Source organism: Pinus tabuliformis, chromosome 4_1 (assembly GCF_031772625.1).
Source record: "Pinus tabuliformis cultivar Carrire ecotype Pingquan chromosome 4_1, CPIR1, whole genome shotgun sequence".
NCBI lineage: Eukaryota > Viridiplantae > Streptophyta > Pinopsida > Pinales > Pinaceae > Pinus > Pinus tabuliformis.
The window spans coordinates 641,763,953-641,782,021 of NC_142303.1; positions in this window are offsets into that span (position 1 = coordinate 641,763,953).

An 18,069-nucleotide genomic window follows, 5' to 3' on the forward strand; every position below is an offset into this window, starting at 1 on the left:
TTTGCTCCTGTAGCAAGGTAGTCATCTATCAGATCGATGTTGGAAGTATCAACTCATATGGGGTGGAAGATCCACCAGATGGACATGAAGACAACATTTCTCAATGAGAAGATTGAGGAGGAGGTGTACATTGAGCAGCCAGAAGGTTTTGAGACCTTCGATTATGAGTCACATGTGTGCAGACTCAAGAGGGCTCTGTATGGGCTGAAGCAAGCACCCCGTGCTTGGTACACTAGGATCGACAACTATTTCACTGGGTTAGGCTTCACCAAGAGCGACGCAGATGCAAACCTTTACCACATCATGGTAGAAGGTAAGTCATTGATCATTGTTCTTTATGTTGATGATCTGATTTTGACAGGTGATGATCATCTCATCTAGTCTTGCAAGGAGGACCTTGCAAGAGAGTTCGAAATGAAAGACATGGGTCTCAAGGCAAGTATGCCAATGAGATCCTCAAGTGGTTCCATATGGAGAAGTGCAAACCCATGCAGACTCCTCTTGTTGGGATCTAGAGGAAGGAGGATGCTAGTTCAAGTGAGGTAAGTAGCTTCTTCTATTTATCGGTAGTTGGTGGGTTCACTTATGCATCTTGTGAACACACGACCCAACTTATGCTTTGTTGTGAACCAGCTGAGTCAAGCTATGGTTTAGCCTACCAAGCTGTTTTGGAAGGAAGCAAAGCATGTTCCGAGATACCTCCAAGGCACATCTCAGTTTGGATTGTGGTACAGATGGACAAAGGGAGTGAAGCTTTAGGGATTCACAGATGTAGATTAGGTAGGGAGTCCATCAGACCGGAAGAGCATTTCTAGAGGAATCATCATCCTTGGTTCAACTACAGTTTCCTAGTACAACAGGAAACAGAGATCAGTTGCACTTAGCTCAGCAGAGTCTGAATACATCGCTGCTAGTGAGGCTGCATGTGAGGCCATTGGATGTGGAACATTCTAGTGGGATTGTTTGGTCAAAGGATGGATCCTACAGTGATATACTGCGATAATCAAAGTTGTATCAAACTCTATGAGAATCCAGTTTTTCATGACAGGTCCAAGCACATAGATATACAGTATCACCATCTTCGAGACTGTGTGGTCAATATGAATACATCATGAAGAACAATGTTTGGAAAGTGGTCCCAAGACCAGAAAATAAAATAGATGTGGGTTCGAGATGGATCTTCAAGGTTAAGCATACAGCAGATGGAAGAATAGAGAAGTATAAAGCCAGATTTGTGGCAAAAGGATTCTCTCAAGTTGAGGGAATTGACTATGAGGAAACCTTTGTTCTCGTAGCAAGGTATTCATCCATTAGATCAATTCTTGCACTTGCTGCATAAATGGGGTGGAAGGTCCACCAAATGGATGCACTACTACATGTAGGGGGGTTTTAAGACAATATTTGAGTCAGTTGTCTTAACTTAAGACAAAAAGAATCTTGTGTATTATCTTAAATATTGTCTTTAAGCGGGTGTCTCAAAATATAATGTCTCAAAAATTTGTCTCTATAATGACAATATAGAACACATATTATTATTATCTATATGAAGACAAGAATTATTGTCTATTAAGAGACAATTACATTTTTGTATTTTTAGAGACAATAACTGAGATTAAAAACATATTGTCTCTATAGAGACTATATGTCCATAATTCAAACTATTGTCTCTCTAGAGACAATATAAAAAAATATTTAAAAATAAATAAATAAAATCATTTTGAATGTTCTTTCAAAGTAGTTTCACATTCAAAGTTCCCAAATAGTGATTTTAATTACCTTAAATCTTTGTTGTTTATGGATACCAACATAATAAAAAATAAATAAATCCATTATTTTTAACGCTAACAGCAAAGTAATTTTAAATCTAAATGAAAAAAACAATTCTGGAAAGAAACATTGAAAATAATAAGGCAACACACTTATATTTTCTGAAAATGCATTCACGTCATTTGAACATGCAGGATCCTCAGTTGGAACTTAATTTTAAGACATTATGAGTCAAAAAAGAAATGTTCTATATTTATCCATCCTACAAGAGGGTTTACTCTCTAACATAGAAATTCAAAGCTTCAATCACATTAAATGGTGGAAATTAAATTCATATCCAATTGTTAAACCACAATTTCAATACCCTTGTATAATTGGAATTGGCTTCGTTGATAAAAAGAATTGTAATAATGGATATGAATTTGAATTTACAATTGATTAGAAATTTTGTCTTCATGAAGGTTTTAGAAAAGATGAAAAATTGACACATTTCCACACAACACGATATAGGCCAATTCTCAATCTACTGGTGGCCTACATAATTATCTTCTCCACTATTGGCTTTCACAATTCGAGTTGGCTCCATCTCCTGTTGTAGCCCAAGAATTGCTGCAATTGGTATCCAAATTGGTGGTGATATAGTTCCCAAGGAAGCTTCATATCCAATGAATCTAATTCGGGTAATGAACTATTATGATCAACTTCATAACAAGTTGAAGTTGTAGAAAAGTCTCTATCACTAGATTTTTTCTGGGCAGTTAATCATTTCTTAGAGGCACACCAAACCACCCATCCTTCTTCCCGTTAAGAATAAAATAATAAATTCCTGTAGGGAAAGCTTTATACCATTTCTCAACGATTTCCAAGAGAGCTACTTACTGAAATAAAATAAAATAAATGTAGTGCGTACCTGAAATAGAAATGTGTACACTCTTAGTATTTCTTCATTATCACTTGCCTTGTCGTGCCTTGCCTGATTCCCCAGAGCACCTGCAAATGCAAAAGTAGAGTCATTTTTTTTTTATAATAAAAACCCCTACCATCTTTATAATAATTAATAATTGAAATAAAAATAAAATTTTAGAAACTTATTAAATTATCAATATAAAAATGGCTCAAAAACAAAATCAATATACTCTTTAATATAAACATCAATTTTAATGATGATACCATCTCTATTTTTGGTTGGTAGCATTGTTTGTTCCCAATAAAAGCCCAAAAATGTCATGAATACTAGTGAAAATACTAGGTAAGTTTCAAACCCTTTTAAAATGAAATTACATCACCTATTTTTCTTTGTAGTGGGATGGAAAGTATTTGACAGCTCTTATTAGAATATTGAATAGAATCTCTGACTAAAACTTGCAGAATCTCAATCAACATTAATACTCAACAATCATATGGGATTTTCCCTAAATGAGGAGATAGGGGAGAGAGAAGTGAAGTCTTCCACCTAGCCAGATGATGTGAGATCAAGTGGTGATTGAACTGGAAAACATCAAACAGAGAAGAGGAAAGTTGGTTCAAAACATAATAAATGTCCTCCTTCCCAGCGAACTACTCAACTGGTTGGTACTTTGGCTATTGCAATAAATCACAGAGAGAACTCTCCCACAAATGCCATTACTTATTACAATAATGAGTTGGGAAGCATGAGAAAATGAGTTCAATGAAGAGAGGTTGAGAAGAATGAATCTTCATTCAAAAGGGTTGGTGGTTTGCATTACCCTAGAGTGTTGGTAGTGCAGAGTATCACCAATTTGGTCTACTAGCAATTGCTGCAAAAGGTGCAAAGACAGGCCAATAGATTTTTTAAATTGTTAAAATAATAAGAGGAATGCATTTGTAAATATGTATGCCATATATATTGACAAATTTAAATTTTAGTGGTGTATAACTGTTTAGTCTTATGTAGTGTGGTCTTATGCATACAAGTGATGGCTTCAAGGTGGTTGCCCTAGGGTAACTAGTTTAGCATTCTACATGCCTCTTTTGAATGCAAATGCAATATAATATAAATATACAGATAAATATAAAATAGATGCTCCTGTGACACTCTACTTATGAGGTTTTTTGGTAAATGACACTCCCACTCTATTGCGTGTTCTCGCAACTTATGTTGAAAGAAATTTAATAGAAGAGTGAATTAGAGATATATCATAAGATCTATACCTTCAAGTGACATAAATGATATGGGTATGCTGAAGGATAAATCCTTTAACCACAGTGAAGGAAAAACATGATGAAAAATTGCCCAATCAAGAATTTTAAGGAGCAGTTTGCAGCAATTAATAAATCTATCATATAGGAAGATGCATCTTCGAAGCTACAAATATCCAAAAATAGCATATGGTGGGAACAACAGTAGTAGTTACAAACCCAAACGAAGTAGAAATATTTTCAGGAAATTAAGGAGACATTAATACACAAGGGTGTATATGCAAGGACTCATATTTTAGGCCTCCTAAATGAATGCTATGGAGAAAAACGACTCTTTGTTTGGAAGCAGCTATCCTTCTCAACCAACAGTTAAAGTTTGAAATGGTTATTGAGGAATAATAGAGGCAACTACTAAGATTCGAAATGGCTATTGAAGAACAATAGACGAAGAATTTCTCACACTCTATGCCTGCCTCTAAACAGAAAAATTATGTGGAAAGGCATTGTGAAAGCAACCAAGGTTAGGAAATCTTGATCGTAGTGATTCATGCAACAATGAATAGATTGTTTATAAAGATGGGTAGTGAGCACCATGAACGTTTGTTTCGGTAATAGTTTGATAAAGAGAATGGCAGAGCGAATTAAAGCCATATATCATATGAATATCCAGCTTCGAGTGGCATGAAGAGTTGGTTATGCTGCCAAAAAATATTGACAAATTTCCAACCCAAAATTCAAGGAGCAGTTTGTAGCAATTAATCAGTCTATCACAGATGATGGATAAAGAAAAAAAAAATAGACAAATTGCAGACTCAGAGTTCAAGGAGTAGTTTGGAGAAATTAATTAGTCTATCACAGATGATGATACATCTTCTAACTTGCAAGTATCCTAAAGGAGCAGCCAGTGAGAACAACAATAGCAAGTGCAAAAATAGATAGAGCGGAGGCATTTCAGCAAACTTGGGAGAAATTAATACACAAGAGCTATATGAAATGACTCAGTTGTTGGCCCTTCCCAGTAAATGCTGTGTAGCAAAATCATTAGAGCAGACTTTCTTCATTTCTTGGTTGTTATATTGATCGCATTGCAATGATCTTACCCAAAATAATACTCTATCAACAACTATGGAATCTGGAACCATATTTTGATGTAAGGATGTAGATTTTTGGGTTGTTTAATGGAGCAACAAATAGTACATAGATTTTTTGGGTTGTTTTCTAATTTGTTTGTGACATCATTTATACTTATGAAGCAATAGATCCATAATTCTAGCATTAACTTATAGATTATGGAAAAATGTAACATTGAAAAGAGTTGAGAATACATACACAGTTTCCTTCTCAGGTGGGGTTGCCAAAGGTGGTTCCAGGTACTTTTCCTCCAATATTTGGGTTATAACATTGGAGTCTGGAATCCACTTATAATCAATCTCGATGAAAAGAACTTTTCCTTGAGGGCTCATATGCAAAAACCTGTGCACTAACATCTTCAACTTAGCTCCCCCTAATTTCCCACATAAACATAGGCACAGTCTCACACTCATAATCGGTTTTAACCATAGCCATAAAGAAATTGCCTACAATGAAAAAAAAAAAAAATATGGGCCTCGGAACCAGAAAGTTACCAGTCAGGTTTGTTGCTTGTATCAATGAGCTTCATGTTGCATGGAACCTGTTTTTCCTCGTGAGTAAGCAAAAACCTGTAGCTGAAGGGACCTGCTCAAAGATGTGTTCAATACATTAAGCTTTAATTCATACATTAAAATGCCTAAAATCCACTGATAGATGACAAATTGTTTGACAAATAAAGATGAAATAAAGGCCAGGAAATGCAACATTGAATCGTTCTGCTAAAAAGGGGGAAAATGACAGGAAAATTACTTACCAATCTATTGAAGCCTTGGCATTCTGCAATTTTAACTTGACACACTCTCCTCCCATGAATCGTAGCTCACTGCTTGTACATCAGTTTTTCTGAAGATGTTAACATGATGTAACCTCTCACAACTGTAACATTATGCTTCTTTCAAGAGCTTGGATTCCAGTGGACAAGGATCTCTAGTGAGAAATGGTATGTACCGATGGAAGAAGCAACTTAAGGTCACCGCTACACAACCTTTCAAGCTCCAAATAGAGGTAAAATGCAAACACAAAACTTAGCCAATTTGTTCAGTTTTTGTGGGTAATTCATTTCTCACACATGTAGTTTTATGTAGCGTTCCTTGATCACTTCTTGTTTAGGAACATTTACATTTATTTATAATGTAGGCATGTACTGTATCAGAGGAGATCATTAAGAATAGAACGTTCATTTCCTTCTCTTTCATCTCAACCCTGTCTAGGGTTAGAATTTCCTTGACTTCCTTATAATTGTTTCTATGATTTCCTTGTAAATGGTTCCCTAGAACTGACTTTGCAATTTTGATCTGTTTATTTTTGTAAATAGTTGGACGTATCCTAATACTTGTGTATGAATAACAACTATTTTCTTCCTTATGTTAATTTTTTCACACAAGTTCCATAATTGATCCCGACCGTAATCTTAAAAATATCCTTCTCACAGTGTGAATCATATTATGTAAGGTAATATGAAGGGAACTAGAGTAATCTGAGTCCCCGAGTTAAATTAACAATCCCCTGGAATTAGGTTGATTGTTGCATGTTGGAGTGTCTTAATTTAATAGGGGTGTGAAAAAATCTCTTAAACAAACATACTAATAACCAGATTAACATTCTAGCAATGGTTTAATTTAGTGGTATCTTTAGTAGTGTGCATGTTTCATACTCTTTCTCTTAGCCTGTAATGCATGCTCTGCAGCCTTCCTCATAATATTGTTATTGATTTTTCTCTGCCTAGAAATAAATTTCCATGATGTAATGAGTTCTAACAACTTGTAGCAAAGAGGCCTGGTGAAAGAGAGAGAGTTCATGAAGAAGCTGCGGGAGATGCTCGATGAGGAGGAAAAACTTTGAATTCCAGTTGCACAAGGGGTGCCATAGACAATAGATGAGCCAGAGGTTACTGTTGAATTAAAGTTATATGTTTACTAGAGTCCAAATTTTGTACTTATGTATTGATAAAAGATCTCTGGGCATCATCTGAATCTTTTGCATCTGTGTTGGAATGACAGTGTTTGATAAAGCCCCCTGTGAAAGAAAGCACTAAACCATTGGATGTGAAGCTTCACACTGAAATAAGGGCAGTTGACCGTGTTGAATTTGACTACATTGTAAGGCATAATTTCTTTTTCTCTATGGTTTTTAATGCCTTTTAAATGTACACAGCCTTTAATCATCCTCTTCTATGGTGAATCAAGTAGATTTAAGAAAGGCTCAAAGCCATAGAGCAAGAAAGGCTAGAACAAGAGAGATTGCAGAAGGTATGTATTCTTGGGTCGTTTTGTTATCTTGTTTTTCTGAAACCTATAAATTAGCATAGTGAGGCATGCGCTTAACAACTGAATTCAACAGTTAGCCGAAGAAGAGGAGATCGTGAGGTTCAGAAAAGAGTCGGTTCCGCGTGCTCAACCAATGCCCTTCATTGACCGACATTTCATTCCCAAAAGGTATGGTTTCTTATTGTACTAAGCAAGATGTTTATGTTTCTGTTAACAAGATGTCTAAACAAACTAAGACCTTCTTGTGATTACAAATTGAACAGATCATCAAAGCTTCCAACCATCCCCAAGGAGCCCAGGTTCCATATTCCTAATCACAAAAGAGAAAAGTCCATATTGCGGATGATTTCAATGCTTATCAATAAGAAATTCCAGAATGATGGAAGATATATGTGTACAACTACATTATTTAGTCTGGAGAAAAATAAGTTTTCTTTGAGATTCAAGTTGATGGCTCATCAAAGATTGAGATTTTTTGAATCTCTGGTCACTCTGTGTTTTGGTTCGTCAAGCCCAAGCAATATAGTGTTAGTTTTGCAATTATAGGTGAAGAGAAGATACAGAGCGTTGTATTTAGTATATCAAGGAATGTTGCCTGTTCTGTCTGCTCATACAAACAAAATTGACAATGAAGTTTTTAGTTTATTTGTATTTTTAGGCATTTGTTTCTTAACAAATGTCAAGTTAATATATGTCAGCTTTCTTCAAGCAGTATTTTCTTATAATTCTGGCCTGATAAAATGATCAAGCTTGTGGGTCAATTAAAAATGATTACATGGATCAAGATAACTTTTCAAGGGACTATTGTTATAAGAGTGTGAATGTTTAAGTATAAACAATCTAGCATTTATAATTCTGTTGCAAACTTATATCCAACCAAACTAACTTAATGTTTTCCCTGCAAACTGACATCTTTGGAATATTATATATCTCTTACACCATAATTTTTTCAAGCATTGGGAAATATACAAAATTTCCATGGTTCTATATCCATATTCATGTTATATATGTAGCAGGACATGGATTTTAATCTGGGAGCATGTATTATATTTGAACCAGCTATTTAGTTTGATTCTGTTATACAGATATAACTGGTCCACTCGAGTACTCTACACACTATCAAGAGATTGAAACTTCATTGGAACATGACCGTTGAAAACCGAGGCTTTCCTCTAGACAAGACACTTGGACATACTCAAAAGAGATTGAAACTTCATTGGAACATGACCGTTGAAAACTGAGGCTTCCTCTAGACAAGTGTAATGACCCAAGAAGAAATTTAAATGTTTTATTTACCACTGTAAGAAAACAAAATTGAACAATGTTTTTATTTTCTATTTATTAAAGTAATATTATTAATTTTCTGGAAATTAGAAAGTGTTTGGGAAATAACAGATTTTGTAACTTCTCATGGGAGAAGTGGAAAGAAGGTAGTTGCCTGTAGAACCCTAACTACCTCCCCTAACTGGGGAATGCTCCCAAGAAAAAGAGGGGAGGGGAGGAAAAACTGTGTTGAAAGGTCAGATAGTAAAGGGAAAGAAATGCTAAGTCTGGTGATGACCAAATAGCATGTGCACAGTGTGCGACTGACTTGTAGAAGATAGTGGTCTTGCGAGCAAGCTCATGGGGAGATGGGGTCTTAATGGACAAATCTCATGGTTGGGTGGAAAAAGGAAGCAGACAACGAAGGTGAAACTTAACCTAGGAGCCTATTTAACTTTCTTGGAAAGTACAGGTATGTAGAAATTCTCCTAGAACTAATCTACTCGCCTGAAATTTAGTCATGTGTTATGAATCAAGCATGCGGTATGAAATACAATAATGTACTATAATAGAATAGCGAAAAGAGGAAATATTGACCATGATCTGAAAGATTAGTTGCAAATAATATAGAAGGCTAGAATAAGAATTAGAGGTGTTTCCTGTTGTTAGAAACAAAATTATTGTTTTCTCTGCAATAACTAAAATTATACTGGAACTTATGTACTGTGGTGTTTTATGTTGTTAGAAACAAAATTATTGTTTGATCTGTAATAACTAAAACTTATACTGGAACTTATGTACTGTTGAAGTGACAAATGGGAAGAAATAGAGAGAGCATTATTATTTCAAATAATTGACCCAAAATACGGTCCGGTAGGGAGCTGAGTAGAGTGACCTGGAAATTCAAAATTAACTAGGCAATGCTTACCCTAGCCCAAAGATGGGATTCCTGTCAGAATCTGTGAGAATAAAAATGTCATAGCATGAACAATCAAGCCATAGAGTTGGTGAACCAGAAAGTATATCAATACTCGGGAAAACTGGTAGTACTCCTCGTAGGATTAACTAGTGGCCTTGTCTCCAAAGGAGGAAACCCTAAGGTAAACTACCAGGTTTAAGCAGAACCGAGGTTAGGATGGAAAACCCTAACAAAGATTTACCCGAGGAAATCATATACTATAGCCACATGCTAAAAGTGGAAAATAGAAGGACTCGGGAAGCTCTGCTCATAAATAATAAACCCTAACCTCATCTTTAATGTGAAAATGCACAGAGCAGTGAAGCCAACAATCTTCGAAAATAGTAAAATCATTGTGATAAGAAAAAATGATATAGTGACTTATCTGTACACAAAATCTTTAGTCCGAAGGCTTTCATTAAATATTTCTAAGACAGTACATACCCGCAAAGTCAAAGAAAAGATTGAACATGCCAAATTCATGGTAGTCAAGCAGACCTGTGTGCATTTTCCAAAAATTAACTTTCATAGTATATATATCATGATAACAAGACAACATCAAGAAACCCAAATTTATAATAATAATTAATTTGTGAATAGAACCTTATATGACTAGCTTCCAAATTACATTAAATAGGGAAACAAGATAGCATACAGAAGAGGGTATCAAGGCCTCGACCCAAGGAAGGTATTCCAAGAAATAGTATAGCATAATCTTACAAGAAAACTCATCATGGTCGTGGCCGCATATCATGTTCTTTGATAAGAAAATATAAATACATATTATTACTTCTGTAAAATTACAAGGCCCCCAGCCAAAATAGCAACAGAACAACAAAACGGTCCGGAGATCTGGTAGCCCCTGCTGAAAACAAAGAGTGGTGTAACCTAGAAGGTAGGTCCGCTCGAGGAGATATCAAGAGGCATAAGGGGATGCTTTCCCTCTGAATAGCAACATACAACTGGGCAGATAACACCCACAACTACAATCGAAGCAGAGTTCAAGATCTTGTTGGATGCCAAACCCTTCGTATAACCCAAAACAAAAATACTTTAAGATGAAGCTTACCCAGAAAGCTTAACTGCACCGGTATCTATTGGAATGAACCAAATCTGCAAGGGTGGATAGTTGGAGAAGCTCCAGCCTGTACCCACCATTTCTGTATTCAGAAGGTAGTAACAATTAATAAGAAGAATTTTGTAGATGACATAAAGAAACAAATCCAAGGAATTTATGAGCTCAGTGTTGTTAATCGGAAGGATATCAACAACTTACCTTTCCAAAAGACAACCTAGAAATTCTTGTCTGGTCCTCAGTGATAGAGTATCCACCATATTCAAAGAACTGGACGGTGGAAGGAAGAGCAGAGCACGAGCAAGTGCCAAAAACTTAGGAACCAAATGAACCACAATCCAGCAACCAAGAGTGTGTATCATCGCCAAATAGGTCGTAGCCATTGGATCCGAGATCTGAACTCTCCACCGTTGATGGGGGTAGGAATCCTGAGACATCCAACTATGGAGGGATGACCTGCTCGTGCCACGAAGCCATGGCAAAGCCATAGAGATCATCAAGCCCCGGATCGAACGATCCATAGATAAACATGCAAGGGATGAGTTAAATTCACCGTATTTGACAGGTCTAGGCATGAAGTGCTGAATACTATGCGTAAGACTATGCTTACCATAATGCACGGGCTATTTAAGGTATTTTCAAGTAAATTCATAGATTCAATTACATACTATAACTTTTATTATTTTCATGTAATTAAGTTATCAAAACCAATGAGTTATGTTCTTATCTATATGTATTGCAAAACTAAGTCAATATTACCTAATTTAACTAGCATTTATTTTCAAATAATCAAGGTATCAAAACCAATGAGTTATGATGATATCTATGTGAATTGTAAAAGTAAGTCAATACTACCCAATTTAGCTAGCACTATAAATATTATTCAAAGACACAATGATAAGAATTAAAATTTTGTTGAATACATCTAGTTACTTGTCATGTCTTCAGTGCTATGTTTTGGTATAATTATAGAGTATCACATTGTGATGTAAACGTAGTCTAAATTAAAATTTTTAAATTACACCATCTATTACTATATCCACTAAACATAATACAATGACCACAAGGTACCACTACTCATACTAACATGACAAATAATTGAGCTACCACTATAACAAAGAGATTTTCACTACCATGGACATAGATAAATTAGGGATTACCTTTTCACATGTTTAAAAAAATATATAGATATAGTTTCCCATTATTACTTCTATCACACTACTTATGACAACACTTAATTTAAGACAATCTCCCCTTAACAAGAAGGACATGGTTATTGAAGCAACCTAATTTAATAATATAAAAGAGAAACACATTTATTATATTGGGACAAATATACTAACCTTGGATCTATCAAGGAGCATTAGGGTTGTATTACTATAAGTGAAAACCTCTTTTACAATGTGAACTTTTGAATAACTTTTTGCATCATATTTATCATCTCAGCACTTGTAGATCTATGTGAGTTCTCTTAAACATTTTTATCTTAATTGTTTTAAAACTAACATCGAACATTAAGTCAAGCTGACTATTCACTTTCCAACGCAGAGAATATGTCAACTTGGCAGTTACCTGCATTATAACTTAATATTAAATATTATTCTTATTTTTTCTATTAATATGAATGCTTCTAATATTTAATATATTGTTAAGTAGATTACCCATCGACTAATTAGTGAAGTATCTAATATTGGATGAGAGATTTGTAAGGCTAAAATTTTGGCTACCATGGGTTAAATTTGGTGTTTGTATCATGTCAATGCAAAATTAGATTTCACACCTCTCTAGGAATCAATCGAAATAATTTACCCATACCAATCAAAGGAATTCAATAGATGGTTAAAGTAGTGGTTGGGACGAGTTCATTGTCAGAAAAATCCAAGGGCTTCCAAACTAGAGAAACAAGGGCATGTGTTTGATTTATGCGCTAACGTTTGAAAAATTTCTACGAGAAGAGGAGTTGGTGGGAGTCCTTATGGCAAGGGCTTGCACCTCTTCCTTTATTTCTTAAAGTAGGCTTGAAATAAGTGATTATAGATATATGATACATATAATATGCAAACCACTCACAACACAACAATATTGAACATTTGCATGAGACATAACTTGATTTATTTTCAATATATTTTTGCTTTAAAAAAGGCAATATATGCTACCATGATGCAATACAATGATTCACCAACATTGGGCACCAAACAAATGAATTGGACCACAGATGTTATGTACGATGACAATCATCCATGATAAACTATGATTATTAGCCACTCTGACAACCCTCATTTATGGTCACTCATTGAACATGCTCATGAAATCTGAGATCACTGGACATGGTTAACATGCTTTGGTTAACACAATCTAGTATGGTGTGAGGGTCTTGCCTACAATGCCAGCTTTCTAACACCCTTTACAACAACATTGCTTCATGAAAGGCATTTGACATTGCTTCATAATTTTGCCTTTGTATATGAGAAAGAAAATAAATGTTACTTCTCCCTTATCCAATATAATTCTCTTAATTACAAATTGAACAATGTATCATGACATTTCCTTTCTCTCTTTGTGTGAACTTGCTCAATTAGCATCTAGATACCTTGTGAGATAAAACTCAATGTATGTATTGTATTTGGTATTGTGTCAATTATTCATTTTTTATGTCTTAATATTGTGTTAATGGCCTTCCAATGCATGGTCAATCTTGAATTAAAATTTTGACATGGAAAATCCCAATTTTGCAATTTTGGCAATCAAAGGCACAATGCAGGGACAACATGTATCCATCTTGGAGGATAGTGGGGCAACCCAAAATTTTATTAATGCACATTTGGTGGAGTGTAGAGGCATTCATAGATTGATATATATCCTGAACAATGTGGGCAAGAGAGGATGCCCATGCTTCACCTCAATTGTCTTCTTGATTGTTGGTTCGATATGTTGAGGATATGGTTGATGGGAAAAATGTTGAGGATATGGTTGATGGTTCGATATTGAAGTCAAAATCCCCCCCTTAACCCTTTAGCCAAAAATATGTCTCCTCAAGTATCTCCAATAATATCCTATGAAGAGTCATAATATTTAACTTGGAATTATGGCCCACCATGATCATCTAATAATTAATTAAAATAGTAGTAGACCCCAATTTAGGGATTGGGTGGATCATATGGTGGGACTCTGCTAGTGGGAACCCTAAATAAATGACTTGAAACCCCCTTGATTTTCTACCTTGATGGCATTCATCTCCGAATTTTCTTGTTGGATACACAAGTCCTGAAAACATGTCAAGGAAGATGAGAGGAAGTTGACAAGGACATTAGGTTGTCGTAGAACATCATAAAGTGTGTCCACATGGATGAAAATGGAATGGGAATTAAGTTCATAAAGTCATAAAGGTCACAAAGGTGCATCAAATTATTTTTGGAGTGTCCCAAAGGGAAATATACAATTCTTGTCTCCTCTAAAATAAAATATACATTTATCGTGGTCATAGTATCCACAAGATTCTTAGAACTAGTGGTATAGTGTTTGGCAATGAATGAGTAAGCAAGAAACCATAAGCAAGAAAAGGGGGAAAGTATCTAACAAATATGGTTAGAGTACGCATCAAATTCCCCATCCTTGAATGAAATGGTGGTTTACATAGGGCTCATGAGAAAATATGGGATGGAGGGTAGATTGGCATGGTCAAAAAATGAGAGAAGGGTTTATCTACTAAAGGAATATGGGATGGAGGTTATGTCTAAGTTCAGAGAGGATTTTTTCTTTTTTGACAAGGATGGAGGTAAATGTATCACAACAAAGGAGCTCAGGACAATAATGCATTCTTTGGGTCGAAACCCCAATGTATATTGGAAGTGGTCCAAATGTTTTATATTCAATAATCTAGTCTCGAATACAATAAACCACAATAGAGAAGTTATAATCTGCCTGTAAATGCAACATATTAAATACGCCATTCCAAAATGATTTTTCTAAGGAGAATCAGAGAAATAGATGAGTCTCGTTATCCATCACCTACATACATAGTAAAAAACAATCAGGCCCACTCTATCCTTTACGACGCATTTTTCCATGCCAAGATGAAGCCAGAAAGAGACATTTACTGATATTCTTAAGCAGAGCAAAAATATGAAGCCAATATACAGAGATTCTCTGAAGGATTACTCGAACTAGAGTCAACTTGCCTCCTAGGGAGATAAACCTCTATGCCCATGATAAAACTTTACAGTGGATTTTCTTTATAAGTCAACTACAATACTTAATTCCATAACAATTAGGTTGGAGGATAAATCTAACATTTTCAAAATCTACATCCAATGTTGTGGAGATAACACCAAAAATATGATAAATCTCCAATACCAATGCATCATCTGGGTAAGAAGAAAATATATGAGATTTATTATTATTCTTAAGGAGTGCAAAGACTGATCAGAAGAGGTCAATCTACCAAATAGTAACACATCATCAAAAAATATCAAAGGAGTAACTGTGACTTGTCTACCTACACAATTACATTTAATCCATCTACCTCCACACATGCAACCAAAATTACTGCCCTTGTGAATTTTGTGACTAATTCTTCCACAATCCAATATTTTATCCTCAACATCCTCTTCTCACAAAAGTTGTTATAGATACTTTGAATTAGGGATATTGTCTACTAACAAATATTCTGTAATTTGCCTCCACCATCCTTGTAGAAATTATGGTGTAGAGTTGCAACTACTTATGAAGTTTTAATCAAAATCACAAGACACAAACCTACTCTACTTCTCTGTCAAAGTTAATCCACAATTTAGAACAAAAATTTCATACATGCAATAACAAATAACACACGTGCACACATAATTTTTCCCGAGGAAAGAAATATGCTAAAAAACCCAATCTTTGCTTGCATTAATATGATGAGTAGAAATGTATTGCAATTTATTTGCTCAACTGAGAACAACCTGCAAGTGAATAACCAGTCTCTTGTCTCATTGAGAAGCTATAACCTAGACTTAGTAAATTTCTACCTCTGATTGAGCCCATATCTCCTTGCGCAATTCCTTGAGAAATTAAGCCCCTGTTATTTAGGAAATTTTACAAAATGGATTGTGAAATTCCCAAGGTTTATCATGTGACTACATGCAACACCTGTACAATCAAGGCTAGTCTACAATTGATGTTACATTGCCTTGGAATCTTGACCATAGTTGGGTAACTCGAATTCTCCATGCACTAGCTATTTTGGGTTGATTTATCAATTAACTAGATGATCATTGAGTTTGACTAAAGTCCCACTGCACAATTGGCCTTCCACTAGTATGGGCTCTGAAATGTTCCATGATAATTGCTTATTCTTGGGGCTTGGTTTTCAAGGCAAAGTCCAACATTCACTCTAGACTAACTATGATCATCAATAACCACTTGGTGAAATCTAGTAGTCAACCAGTAAACCAACCACACAAAAATTTGAAACCGAATAGGTCAAAATGAAGATTAAGTATGTTAATGCAAGAGTTCAATAAGAACTTGAATTTGGTTACTCTTGCCTACTAGGGAGATATTTCCATTAAAAGAAATCATAACACAAGAAACAACACAACAAAGTATAAGTGATCTGAATGATGATGTTTCCAAATATGTAAGTGAAGGACTCAGAAATTTATAGTGATCATGGGAATGATAGATCTCGAACACAACATGATGATGTTGTTGGGGAGGGACATATCATTGTGGAGGGATGGATTTAGTTTCTAAAAGGGTCTCAACTTAATCTACCCAGTTGGATGGATTGTTTCTCTCAGATACAATGAGATTGGTTAAATTCATCTTATCAGGTTCATCAGGGTAGGAGAGGGAGGAAAAATAGAGATGGGAAGCTTAACAGTCATCCACAAGGAAAATATATGCCTGCATGTAAAGGTAAAGGGAATGCTAGGGGGGTAATTTGATTCAAAGAAAGGGTGAATTATGCTTCCCTAAATAGACATCATGAGATTGCGTTTAAGATTCACCATTCTGAAGCTATGAGAAGACTAGAGTGTAAGCACAAGAGAGAAACTAAACATATTGTGGGTTTTGAAGAGGGCCAAGAACGCCCTTTCTAGTTCTTCCTCTTTTAGATTGGAGACACAAGATTTAAGAGTGTTTATAAGGTAGCAGTAAGTTGAGATGGATTGTCAAGCATATGTTGGCAGCGGTGTTGTTGGACTATCACAGTGGAAAAAATTATCTAATGGATAAAATGAATGTCTATTGAAAAAGAAAATTTCAACGTTAAGGAGCAATTTGGGAGGGGTAACTGATGGTTCCCTAAGCTAGGTCAAGTGCTTGCAATGGATTAAAGATCAACTTCTGCTACAAAGTCTCATGAGGAATATGATTATCCAATAACTTCACCTGAAAAATTGGAAGTCAAAGTCTAGGACTCATTACAAAGAAGCAGTTAAAACAATCACCACTAAGTTTTGAATGGGATCTAAAATTTGACTTTCTCAAAATTGAATGAAGTTGGAACCACTCTAAAACAACCTGAAACAATTAATGTTAATATTAAAAATTTAAGTAAAAGTTGACATTATCCTTATCTTTCCTTTTCAAAAAGGAAAGATAAGGAGAATGTCAACTTTTACTTTAACTTTAAAAAATAAATATTACCATTAATTATTAGGGTTAGGTTTTGTAGGGCCCTCGAGTTAAGAAATGTTTTTTTCCTTTTAAGTATTTTTTATTAAAAATTTATTATTTGGTGGTCATTAGCTATGTTCCACTACATTATTCAGAATTGGTCAGTTTATTAGAGAACTAGTGACTTTGGTGTTTTAAGGTCAGTTCAATAGAAGACCAACCTTAGCCAATATGAACCACGAAAATAGACTAGTACAACTGTAAACCATTGGGACCAACCAATTCCACTAGTTCTAGGATAGTTCCAATAAGAGTTTTATCTTCTCATCCTCCTCTAAAGTAATTTTGTTGGATCCTTTCAGGAATGGTGATTTGGAAAGTGCCATAAACTGTCAAATTGTTGTAAGCACCTAAGATCATAAGTAGTTAAGCCTTGGCAAACATAACTTTGCAAGGACCTAGTACAGACATCCCAAAACATATTTAGTGAGGATGTGCATGCAACCAACTATTACAGACCTCCCAAGATACTTAGAGAGGACGTGCATGACCAAAAAGCATAAAAAAAAATTATCCACCCTCAAAAACCCTACCCAAAACATTGAAGTGTGGTGCAAAAAAAATTGTTGGTAGGCTATTAATGCTACCGACAATCATTCCCTCTCTAATTTCACAAGAAGCTCCTACTCAAGCTACCTCCTCCACTATGGTTATAGCAACTTGTTGCAACTGTGTGAGCTACAAGAAATTAAAACTACCTTCAAATCTCCACCAATCTTAGGGAACTTGACTTCTCTTCATGTCCCAACTATTTTGGGTTGATTGATGAGTTAACTAGATGA